The sequence below is a fragment of the Symphodus melops genome (genome assembly GCF_947650265.1).
Source record: "Symphodus melops genome assembly, chromosome: 10".
Lineage (NCBI taxonomy): Eukaryota > Metazoa > Chordata > Actinopteri > Labriformes > Labridae > Symphodus > Symphodus melops.
In genome coordinates, this window is record NC_136700.1 from 26,351,391 (window position 1) to 26,362,571 (window position 11,181).

At 41.3% G+C, this 11,181-nt stretch overlaps 1 long non-coding RNA gene across 1 annotated transcript; it reads right to left on the reverse strand.

Moving 5' to 3' along the window:
* Positions 1-435: 435 nt before the first annotated feature.
* On the reverse strand, positions 436-991 carry LOC306830850. The gene is made up of 2 exons (XR_013780023.1): positions 731-991; positions 436-519 (listed from the first exon to the last, which is right to left on the reverse strand). It is a non-coding gene; the product is annotated as an uncharacterized lncRNA (long non-coding RNA).
* Positions 992-11,181: the final 10,190 nt, after the last annotated feature.

Consider the following 11,181-nt stretch of genomic DNA (forward strand, 5'->3'; position numbering starts at 1 on the left):
CCTCCATATTCGTTCTTTTGGGGGGCATCTTATTCACTCACTCGAGTATTCACGGGACTCACCGGGTGTCTTTGAGCCGTCCACCAAACTGGGTGCGATGACAAACCGCATCAGTAAGCTAGCTCCCCATCTTCATGCTGTTTTCGTGTGAGCTCACTGTCAGGAACACACTGGACATTACTTCCTCCTGGCTGGTGTGCTCTCCTTCCTGGTCGAACAACAGGATATTTTTATATTTATGTTCTTTGCTTTTAAAAATTCTCGTAACATTTATTTTGAAATCATTTATTTGTGTATTTGTTAAAAAGCTGAGATTTGAATTGATGGATGTGGGCGGGTCTTCCTCTCCAGAAAACAAAAACCAAAAACTGGATGAACTTGTAGCAGACTTAAGATGGACGCTGGCATTCATGAAGGCGAACACTCAGGCAGGCATCAGGATCAACACGTTTATTTTCTGTAACGTAGCAAGAGGGCACATGTCACACGTACACACGGACAGCAGTAAGGTCTCTCTCCCTGCAGCGAGCGAAAATATGCAAATGAGGCAAAATGTCCGACGTTTTTATCATAGTTTAGCGTCACTTCCATCGGACAAAACTAACTTCAAAAGTCATAAACAAACTTACGATAAGTTCACGCTACATCTTTGTGCAGTTTAAAACAGAATAAACAGCTTTTTTATACTCGCTAGCTTAAACAATGGAAGAGAGCATCTCACACGTCTTACCGGTACAAAAGCCGTCCCTCTTATGGCGGCAACGCGCAGCTTCAACGCGCAGCTTCAACGCGCATGTGCGTTCTTGTGTCCCATAAAATAACCCCCCCCGCTACAACAGGTAATGCGGAACCAATTAACCTATTTACAACAGTACTCTCCATGTAAATAAAAAACGCACAGGAAAAGTGATTGTGCAGTTCTAAACATGTTTTGGGAAAGTTCACAAACATTAAATAGGAAAATATTTTAAAACAAAAATATTTACTCGGCTACACAAGCGGGGCCTTTTTCAAACCAACCCCTACACACCCCCCCCCTCTGTGACGTCACACTCACAGCGGGATGAAGGCCCCTCCATCCAGGTGGAGGGTAGAAATACAGCAGCAGGCTTTGGGACAAACTTCACTCTCTCAGGTGGAAACAGGAAGTGTGTGTTACCATGGTTACTCAGCAGCATGCTGGGGGAACGGCTTATTATTAATGTACGTAATACATTCTGTAAAAGTCTTTATGTAGATTATTTTTATCGAGTAAATTTATATTAGCGTAGACTTATAGTAAAACGATCAGATGGAGCCAACATTCTTTATTGTAATTTATAATGTTTAATTTATTATAATATCAAAGAACAGGTTGTCTTCAATGAAAGCAGACAAGGAGACTATAAATGAACATCACAGCTGATATTAAGCTTTACAAAGAAATCAACAGTAAAACAATGATAAATAAATAACAGTGAGAAGTTGTCTGTAACATGATTTAATATTCTTTAGTTTTTGCAACAGTCCCTTTAAATATACAATGAAATAAACAGGTGAACAGAAGGAAGAGAGGAAGAGGAGGCTTTTATTTGATCCTTTAAAACAATAAACAGGTGAAGTTGTTCACGTCTGTATGATCATATTAAATGTCCGTCTTAGTTGGAGCAGTGTTTTGGTTTGTTCAAACACGAACACACTGAACTGACTTTAGTACAGGTCACTCCTTCAGTGACGACCGGACACAATAGGCGTTACACGTGATCATCGAGTGGGCCTCGGTGCAGACTCGCTGGAGGGTTTTATGGCCCACTATCACTCCCCTCTAAGTGGTTTGAGACGGACTTAATATGGCGGGCCCTCCGCGTGGACGCGCAAACGGAGGGGTCGTGGGCGGGGCTAGGGTGAAGTGGACGGTTTGAAAAAGACCCGCACACACCTATCCCGCCTTAACGCACAGGATCCAGCGCTGTCCGTGGTGCTGAAACATCAGCTGATGTTTATCTCACAGTGAGAAGATCGGGCTCTCACAATTACGACAGCTTTCTTCTTTTTTCCATCGGTGAATGAGATGCGCTTTACGTAACAGAACGTGACGCGTCACTATGCAACGTCACAAACTGTTGTTGTTTTAATTTCATATCCAAGGTTGAAGGACGTGACGTCAGACGTGACGTCAGAGACTAAAGCCCTTTCATTTATATAGGGCCTGCGGCTTAATTTGATTCACCCGTACACGGAAAGGATCGACAGATTGTTAACGCTTTCAGGCAACCACCCTAAAAATGGATTCCCAACAGCCGAGAATCTATAGTGAGAGGACTTTACAGACTTTAATCTATAACAAAGATAAGGAAAGAGAGATCCTGGAAGAAGATAATGTACAACTAAACGTACGCAATTCTCACCTGGAGGAGGAAAATAAGAAAACCCAGGAAATCATCACCACCCTGATGAGGGAGAAAACGGAGCTGAAGAAAGAATTGAAAATCAGCGAGAAGACCTGTAACGACATGGCAGAGAAGTTGGCAAATATTCAGGAGGTGTTTCAACGTGAGAATGAGGAACGAGAGAAGGAAGATGAAAGATTAAAGTTGTTGCAGTTCACTAAATCTGAGGAAGCTGAAGCTCAGCGAAAGAAAGAGTTAATTGAACTTAAGAAGAAGCATAAAAAAGAATTAATAGTCAAACTGGACGAGAATGACAAAAAGTTGGAAAAGGAGACGATGAGAAGACTCGCTGAATACAAACAGAAGCGGAACGCAGATGAGTTGAAGATAAAGAAAATAGAAAAAGAGTGTGAGGAGCAGCTTGAGAAACAGCGTAAAAAACACAAAAAGGAAGTGCAGAGATTGAATCAGGTCATACAAGAGAAAGAGACAAATGACAGAAAAGCAAAGGTATCTGTGAAAAACGACAAATGTCAGATGGAACTACTAAAAGCTGAGACAAAGATTAAAGAGATGGAAAAGAAACTGGCCGAGGAAAAAAAAAAGTCTGAGAAGGTGAACGTTTTAAACAAAGTAGTGGCAGACAGAAATACCACAATTAAAATCCTCAAAGAAGATGTCACAGAACGTAAAAGTGAACTAGAAGAGTGTGAGGTCAATCTGTCAAATAAAACAAAACAGCACAAAGTATTACAACACCAATATAACGCTGCTGTCAAAGATAAAGAGCAGCTAGAGGAAGACAACGAACAGATGAAGGCCGATCTCGAACAAAGTAATCAGGAGAAAATAAAAGCAGTTAAAGACAACATTAAGCTGCGAGAGCAAGTTAAAAACCTGCAATCTAGAGAGAGAACCATAAAGCCAGAAATGGATCGGCTCACGGAGGAGAAGCGCAAAGTGGAGGCCATACACAAGAGCATCCTGGTGAACATAAATTTGTGCATGCATCATTTGAATCAGCCAAACATGTTGAAAGAAGCATTCATCGGTCTCCATCAGCGCTTCATTAGCAAAGACAAAACAGTAGGCATGGACGAAAACAGCACAGAGGGTCAAAAGTTCCTGATGGCGTTTTACCAAAGAAAGCAGGAGGCCAGTGAAAAGACGATTTCCAATCTGCATAAAACCATCAAAAGAAAAGAGCAGCACATGCATTCTATAAATCAAAAACATGATGCTGACAGAAACTTCCTCATGCAGACCCACCATGAGCAGGAGGTAGTCATCAAGCAGCTCAGAGAAGAAATAGAGAAGCTAAAAAGAGGTCAAGCTGAAGCCTCAATGAAGCATGTACAGTCAGGAACCAAGAAGTCGATCATTCAGACTGTTGCAGGAAGTGTGACAAAGGTGTTCAAGCGAAACAACAGCGTTCATCCTATTACAGACGCAAAAATTGCCAACATCCAGAAGTTACCAGACTCCAAACAACCCAATTATATGTCATTTATTAATTCTGATAAGTGACATTAACGCCACATCCTGTGATCAACGGGGTCAGATCACTCACATCCACGTGAAGCCCCGTCACCATAAAGATGACGCTCTCCCACCATGGAACGTGTGAACATCCTCCACTCATCGACTTCTTTACCAACCTTGACACTCAGCGCTTACACATCAGGGTTTCCTCCGAGCACTTCGGTTCACCCTGCAACACTGGACACTTTTAATGGTGTTAAAGCAATCAATCAATAAATCAATAATTACATCTATAAATATGAAGCTCAAGTGTATTGTGTTGACCCTGTCCTACATGTGTTAGTCACTGTCACACCAACTTGTTGTTTAGATGGAAAAGCCTCATTTAATACATCCTTCTGCAGCCTTTATAGATTATTATTTAGATAGATAGATACTTTATTGATCCCGAGGGAGATTTAAGGCATCCAGTAGCAGTATACAGACAGGCAGGACACAAGACATTAGTTACAATACACACCCGCTGTCCCCCCTCCCCTCTGTATACAATAATCCCCCAAACAAGATTTAGCAGCCCCTATGTGACTAAGAATAAACATAATTATATGTTAAACCTGTGCAGTTAGCATTAGCATTAGACTTAAACATATATAGCATAATGTACATAACCTGTGAGGAGAGAAAAACATGTGTTGGTTAAAAGAGACCTGTAAACAGTTAAAGAGCCTTAGAAACAAAGTGCTGACCTTTAGAAACTAGTTACATGTGCATGTACAGAGGTGTTTGAGCTTATGCCAGAGGTGTGAGTACAGTCATTAAACAGTCAATGCAGGGATGGAAATTGGCTCACCAACTTAAAGGAGCAGTGATTTGCATTAAGTGTCCTAGACAATAACCTGAAACCAGGAGTGATTAGGGTGATTATCATTAAAGTACCCAACTATTGAGGAGCAGATTAGCATTAAGTGTTGAAGACAATAGAGTGAAACTTGACCTAATTAGGGTGATCATGTCAACCATTACAGATGTAGCATAACACAACAGTAGGATGAAACCAGACATGATTAGGGTGATTATCATTAAAGTGACCTGTGCTCAGTAAGGTGACTATCAATATGCATTACAGTGTCCAACTGGGGGCTGACTCTGAGGTCAGCAGTGCAGGTGAGGAGTGAGAAAAAAAGTGAAAAAAGAGTCCAGGGATCACCGTGCGCTTCTTCCCTGCCGTGACAGTGAAGTGTAGTACAATCTGATGGCCTATAGGGGGACAAAAGAGATCTTGAGTCTGTCCGTGGAGCACAACTGTGACAGCAGTCTGTCACTGAACATGCTCCTCTGACCGGTGAAGGTGCTGTGCAGAGGGTGGTGTGTGTTGTCCATGATGGAGAGCATTTTGTCCAGAGTCCTCCTCTCTACCACTGTCACCAGTGAGTCCAGCTCTGTGCCCACCACAGAGCCGGCCCTCCTCACCAGTCTGTCCAGGCGTGCTGCGTCCCTCTTCTTGCAGCTTCCTCCCCAGCACACCACTGCGTAGAAGAGGACGCTGGACACCACAGACTGGTAGAACATCTGCAGCAGCTTTTTGCAGATGTTGAAGGACCCCAGCCTTCTCAGGAAGTACAGACGACTCTGTCCCTTCCTGCAGGTAGTGTCCATGTTAGGCGACCAGTCCAGCTTGTCATCCAGCTGCAGCCCCAGGTACCCGTAGGTCCTGACCACCTCCACGTCGACCCCGCCGATGGAAACATTTAACCCTTGTTTATTCTTCACATGAATACAAATCCAGACGGGTAAAGTCTAATGTGTCTCTGCTGTTGGTTCCCTCCCCGTCGTCTTCTTCTTCTAACATGTTTTTATCAGTCTGTTTCTTCACTCTCGGACGTCCTCCATCTCTGCTCTTGTTCAGACGTCACATTTCAAACGAGTACAAGAGACTCACGGTGTTCTGCTCTCACCTCGTTCATCTTAGAAACTGCAGAGGTAACTTCTGTTATCACACACACACACACACACACACACACACACACACACACACACTCGCTCGATGCATTCTCTCAAACCTGTTCTTGTAAAACGACGAGCTAATAAAGTGCAAAGAGTGCAAAGTGTTTCCAGTGTCGGCTGGTCTTTCTTGGAGCACACAGTGAAAACACCAAATAAAGAGGAACAGAAATGCAGCAGATCCCAGGATCCAGGAGGGGGAGGAGTCTGCCGAGAAGCCTCATTGGTCGAGCTTCATAAAAGGTTTTCACACTGTGTACATTTTGGTTCTCACTTTCCAGTAGAAAAAAAAAAGAAACCCAACCCGGCCTTATTAACCAACATGACTCAGAGTTTTAATCTCCTGGAGGACTCTGTATCGTCCTCCAGATGGTAAACGCTCGCACTCAGGGTTGAACGAACATGCTTGGGGAAAACTGTTACTGCTGCACATCAGCTGGATTTAGGTCCCTTTCTCACCAGCAGGTGGTAATGTTGAGCTACTTAGTGATGACATAGTACTGCTGTAAAACTCACAGCTCATTTCTGGCCTCAACATCATCATGAGCTAATCACACCTGTTTGGTTTTTTGAAGCAGGCTGTAAACATGTTCATGTCTGCTGTAAAAACAGGCTGTTTGAATGGGTGTGTATGTGACTTCCTGTGCTGCTGCAGCCAGCCTCTAGTGGACACTCCAGGTACTGCAGCCAGCCTCTAGTGGACACTCCAGGTACTGCAGCCAGCCTCTAGTGGACACTCCAGGAACTGCAGCCAGCCTCTAGTGGACACTCCAGGAACTGCAGCCAGCCTCTAATGGACACTGCAGGAACTGCAGCCAGCCTCTAGTGCAGTGTTTTTCAACCTTTTCTGAGCCAAGGAACACTTTTTTCATTGAAAAAATCTCAAGGCACACCACCAGTCGATAATGTTAAAAAAAATGAAACTATGTAGCCCATATTAACAATATAAAGTAATTCTTGTGTTTATTTGGTATCAAATAAACACAAATACAAATATTTCTACTCACTCAGTGTGAAACCTGGGCTTGTTTGGATGAACACAAAGTTGATATCCTGGCAGAAATTGAAGAAAGACACACACGAAGCTCTTCCTCAACAGCTCTCAGTCTCTCTCTGTTTTTAGTTTGTATAGCAGTGAAGCTTGAAAAGCTCACCTCACACAGATATGTCGTGGAAAATGGGAGCAAAGTCAAAATAGCTTTGTTTGCCAGAATAGGGAACTCCTTGGCAGTAGCCAACCAAAAACTGTCCAAAGGTAGATCTGCAAAGCTTAGCTTTAAACCACTGTCTCAGTTCAGTTAGGTCCTCCTGCTCCTGTAAAGTCATGTCCTTTCCAACAACTGATGCTGAGCTATAAGGGTCCCTAACCCAGTCAAGGCATTCAGTGAAGGCTGAAGAGAAATAAAATGACATCTTCTCCTCAAAAGTTTTCAAACGTTTAACTATTATCTCACACAATGCAGCAGTGTTAACATCTTGGTGCGCCCAACCATGGCTGCCGCTCCATCAGTGCAGACACTCGTGCAGTTTTCCCACTTAAGTCCTCCTTTTTCAAGATATTCTGATGTGACCCGAAAATTTTCCTCTCCTGTTGTTCTTTCTGGCAATGCCTTGCAAAAGAAGAAGTTTTCTCTGCTTGCGTCTCCATCCACAAAACGCACATTGGCCAAGAGTTGAGCATGTCCACTAATATCAGTAGACTCATCAAGTTGCAAAGCAAATTTCTTACTGATACGGATCTTTTCCAAAACCACACTTTGGCTGTCTGCAGACATGTCATCAATACGTCTGGATATTGTGTTATCTGAGAGAGGAACTTTGGCTATTTCTTTTCAGGTCCGAGCATCTCATTTACAATGGCTTTGCAGGCGGGAGGTATTAATGTCTCTGCCACAGTGTGGGACTTTTTTGATTTAGCTACAAGTTCTGCAACGTGGTAGCTCGCTCTCTCATTTACCTTTGTGGTTTTTCTCATGAAAGTTACCTGTTTCTCCGTGTGTTCACGCAGGCGAACAAAATAGTCCACGTTCTTGTTTTGAAGCGAAGGGTGTTTCGTTTGGAGATGGCGTTTAAGCTTATTTGGGACCATCGCACTTCAAAAAACGTTCCCCTTTACCCCCCCTCATGGTCTCCCCTGGTCTGAGGTGACTCTGCATGGACTCACTGAGGTCCATTACAGGCGTTTGAGTCAGTTCCAGTGTCTCGCTCAGTAAACTCTAACTGCTAACCACATGAGCACACAGGCAGGGTGACACCGATTAGTGACGAGCAGACGGCAGCCTGAAGCGGAGCAGGCCGTCACCGGCCATAGAATCAGAGCACGTAGAGTTTCCCCTGCAGTGCTTTTTAGGAAATGATGGTGAGAAAGGCTAAAGTACAACACAAGGCCTCTCCATATAGACTGAATGGATGCACACACAACGTGATAAACACAGGTCACGTCTGTGTGCGTCTTTGTGTGTTAAAAAACACACACACCTACATTGTTGCTGTCATTGACATGTTTTCATTTCAACACAAGGTTTCAGGTTTCTTATTTTATGAATGCTTAATTGTAATTTTTGAAATAATAATAAAAAAGTCACGCCGCCGTCATATTAATATAATCATTATTATTATTTTCATTATTATCATTATTATTATTATCATTATTATTATTATTATTATGATTATTATCATTATTATCATTATTATTATTAAGATTATGATTAATATCATTATTATTATTATTTTTTAAATAATTTTAAATATTTTTCTAATAATAATTATTATTATTATTATGATTATTATGATTATTATTATTATCATTATTATGATTATGATTATTATGATTATCATTGTTATTATTATTATGATTATTATCATTATCATTATAATTATTATTATTATTATTATTACATCACCTATAATGGAAATGCGGTCAGATTGTCAAAACAATAGAAATAATGTTGTCTGTTGTTTTTCTTGCACATAGCTCTGTATATATATATATATATATATATATATATATATATATATATATATATACAATGTTTATATTTATGTCCAGTTGTTTACATCTGATCATTACAGTATAGATTTCTGTTTACATCTTTAGTCCTAGCACGGTCTACTTATACCTCCACTCTTATATGATATATTTAACGTTGTTTACATTTTGTATTTAAAGTTTGACACTTTACTTTTTATCAACACTTTTATAATTCTTTGTCTAATTTAAGTATACCTGTTTTTCATTTACATGCCTTTGAATTGCCCCCCGGGGGAAAATTACGTTTTTTAAATTGAATTTAATGTAATGTAGATGTGTTGCATAGTTTACACCACAAGGTGGTGTCTGTGAGTAAGAAACAGTTTTATGCAGGTGTTCAGAGAAGAAGAGTTGTTGTGGAGATGCTCCTGAGTGAGCAGCTGAAGACTCTTGTAGGCAGAGGAAAGAAGGTTCTGGGTTTTTAATGCTTAAAGTAAAAACCTCCTTCCAGCATGCGCCTGAGTTTGGACTTCAAATGCTTATGACCTGCAACAAGTTCATGAATGTGAATGTGGCTTTGTGAAAAGACCAATAAATGAATAGTTATAACATATTAAAGTAAGGAAGCCTTAGAGGGACAAACATCTGAACGTGGTGATCACCCCGGGACACTGAATTAAAAACATGATATGAAATATAAATAATAATATATGTTTGTCCTCTCCAGGCTTCTGTACCTTGTGACTTATTTTTACATTTTTTTCTTTACATTTAAAAATTCTCGTAACATTTATTTTGAAATCATTTGTTTGTGTATTTGTTAAAAAGCTGAGATTTGAATTGATGGATGTGGGCGGGTCTTCCTCTCCAGAAAACAAACTGGATGAAGTGAAAATATTCAATGTGACTTTCTGCCTACAGAACCAAATCCAACAGAATGATTTGCATACCTCTGATATTGTTCTGTGAAGAGCCACATCTTTCTGTTTCTACTCTCATGCACAGCAGAGTCTGTGTTCTGCTCGCACAGAACCAGAACCTTCAAAGATGGACATTAAAGTGCTTCATGACGACTCAGAGAACATTAGTTTCTTATCTTGCAGAGGGAAACACACACACACTTCATATACACTCTTTCAGTTTGGAGACTTAGCTTAGCAGCAACATCTTAATCTTCCCAGTATTCCAAACGAGCTCGTCCAGCCTGACACTCTAAAGTAGGAACCAAAGAAGAAGAGCTTCCAGCCTGTTGCAGCACAGGTGTGGAGGGACTTACTCAGGTTAGAACAGATTGGAGGTGCGGACTGATGCTGTCCAACCTGATTAAGCTGTATACACCTTCACTGCTGTAGCCTATATCACAAAGCTATCAACTTTAACCGCAACAAGAAGCACGCACGCACGCACGCACGCACCTATCCCGCCTTAACGCACAGGATCCAGCGCTGTCCGTGGTGCTGAAACATCAGCTGATGTTTATCTCACAATGAGAAGATCGGGCTCTCACAATTACGACAGCTTTCTTTTTTTTTTCCATCGGTGAATGAGATGCGCTTTACGTAACAGAACGTGACGCGTCACTATGCAACGTCACAAACTGTTGTTGTTTTAATTTCATATCCAAGGTTGAACGACGTGACGTCAGACGTGACGTCAGAGACTAAAGACCTTAAGTAAAAGTAAGTAAAATTCATTTATATAGCACTTTTCGCAGGCAGGGGCCACAAAGTGCTTCACAAACAGGGTTTAAAAACATCACAAGCAATATACAGACAGTACAAAAATCACAGCAGCCCTAAAAGAGACTAATTAAAAGCCTGGACAAAGATTGAATTTGATACTGGACCTTTCATTTCTATCGGGCCTGCGGCTTAATTTGACTCACCCGTAAACGGATAGGATCGACAGATTGTTAACGCTTTCAGGCAACCACCCTAAAAATGGATTCCCAACAGCCGAGAATCTATAGTGAGAGGACTTTCCAGACTTTAATCTATAACAAAGATAAGGAAAGAGAGCTCCTGGAAGAAGATAATGTACAACTAAACGTACGCATTTCTCACCTGGAGGAGGAAAATAAGAAAACCCAGGAAATCATCACCACCCTGATGAGGGAGAAAACGGAGCTGAAGAAAGAATTGAAAATCAGCGAGAAGACCTGTAACGACATGGCAGAGAAGTTGGCAAATATTCAGGAGGTGTTTCAACGTGAGAATGAGGAACGAGAGAAGGAAGATGAAAGATTAAAGTTGTTGCAGTTCAGTAAATCTGAGGAAGCTGAAGCTCAGCGAAAGAAAGAGTTAATTGAACTTAAGAAGAAGCATAAAAAAGAATTAATAGTCAAACTGGACGAGAATG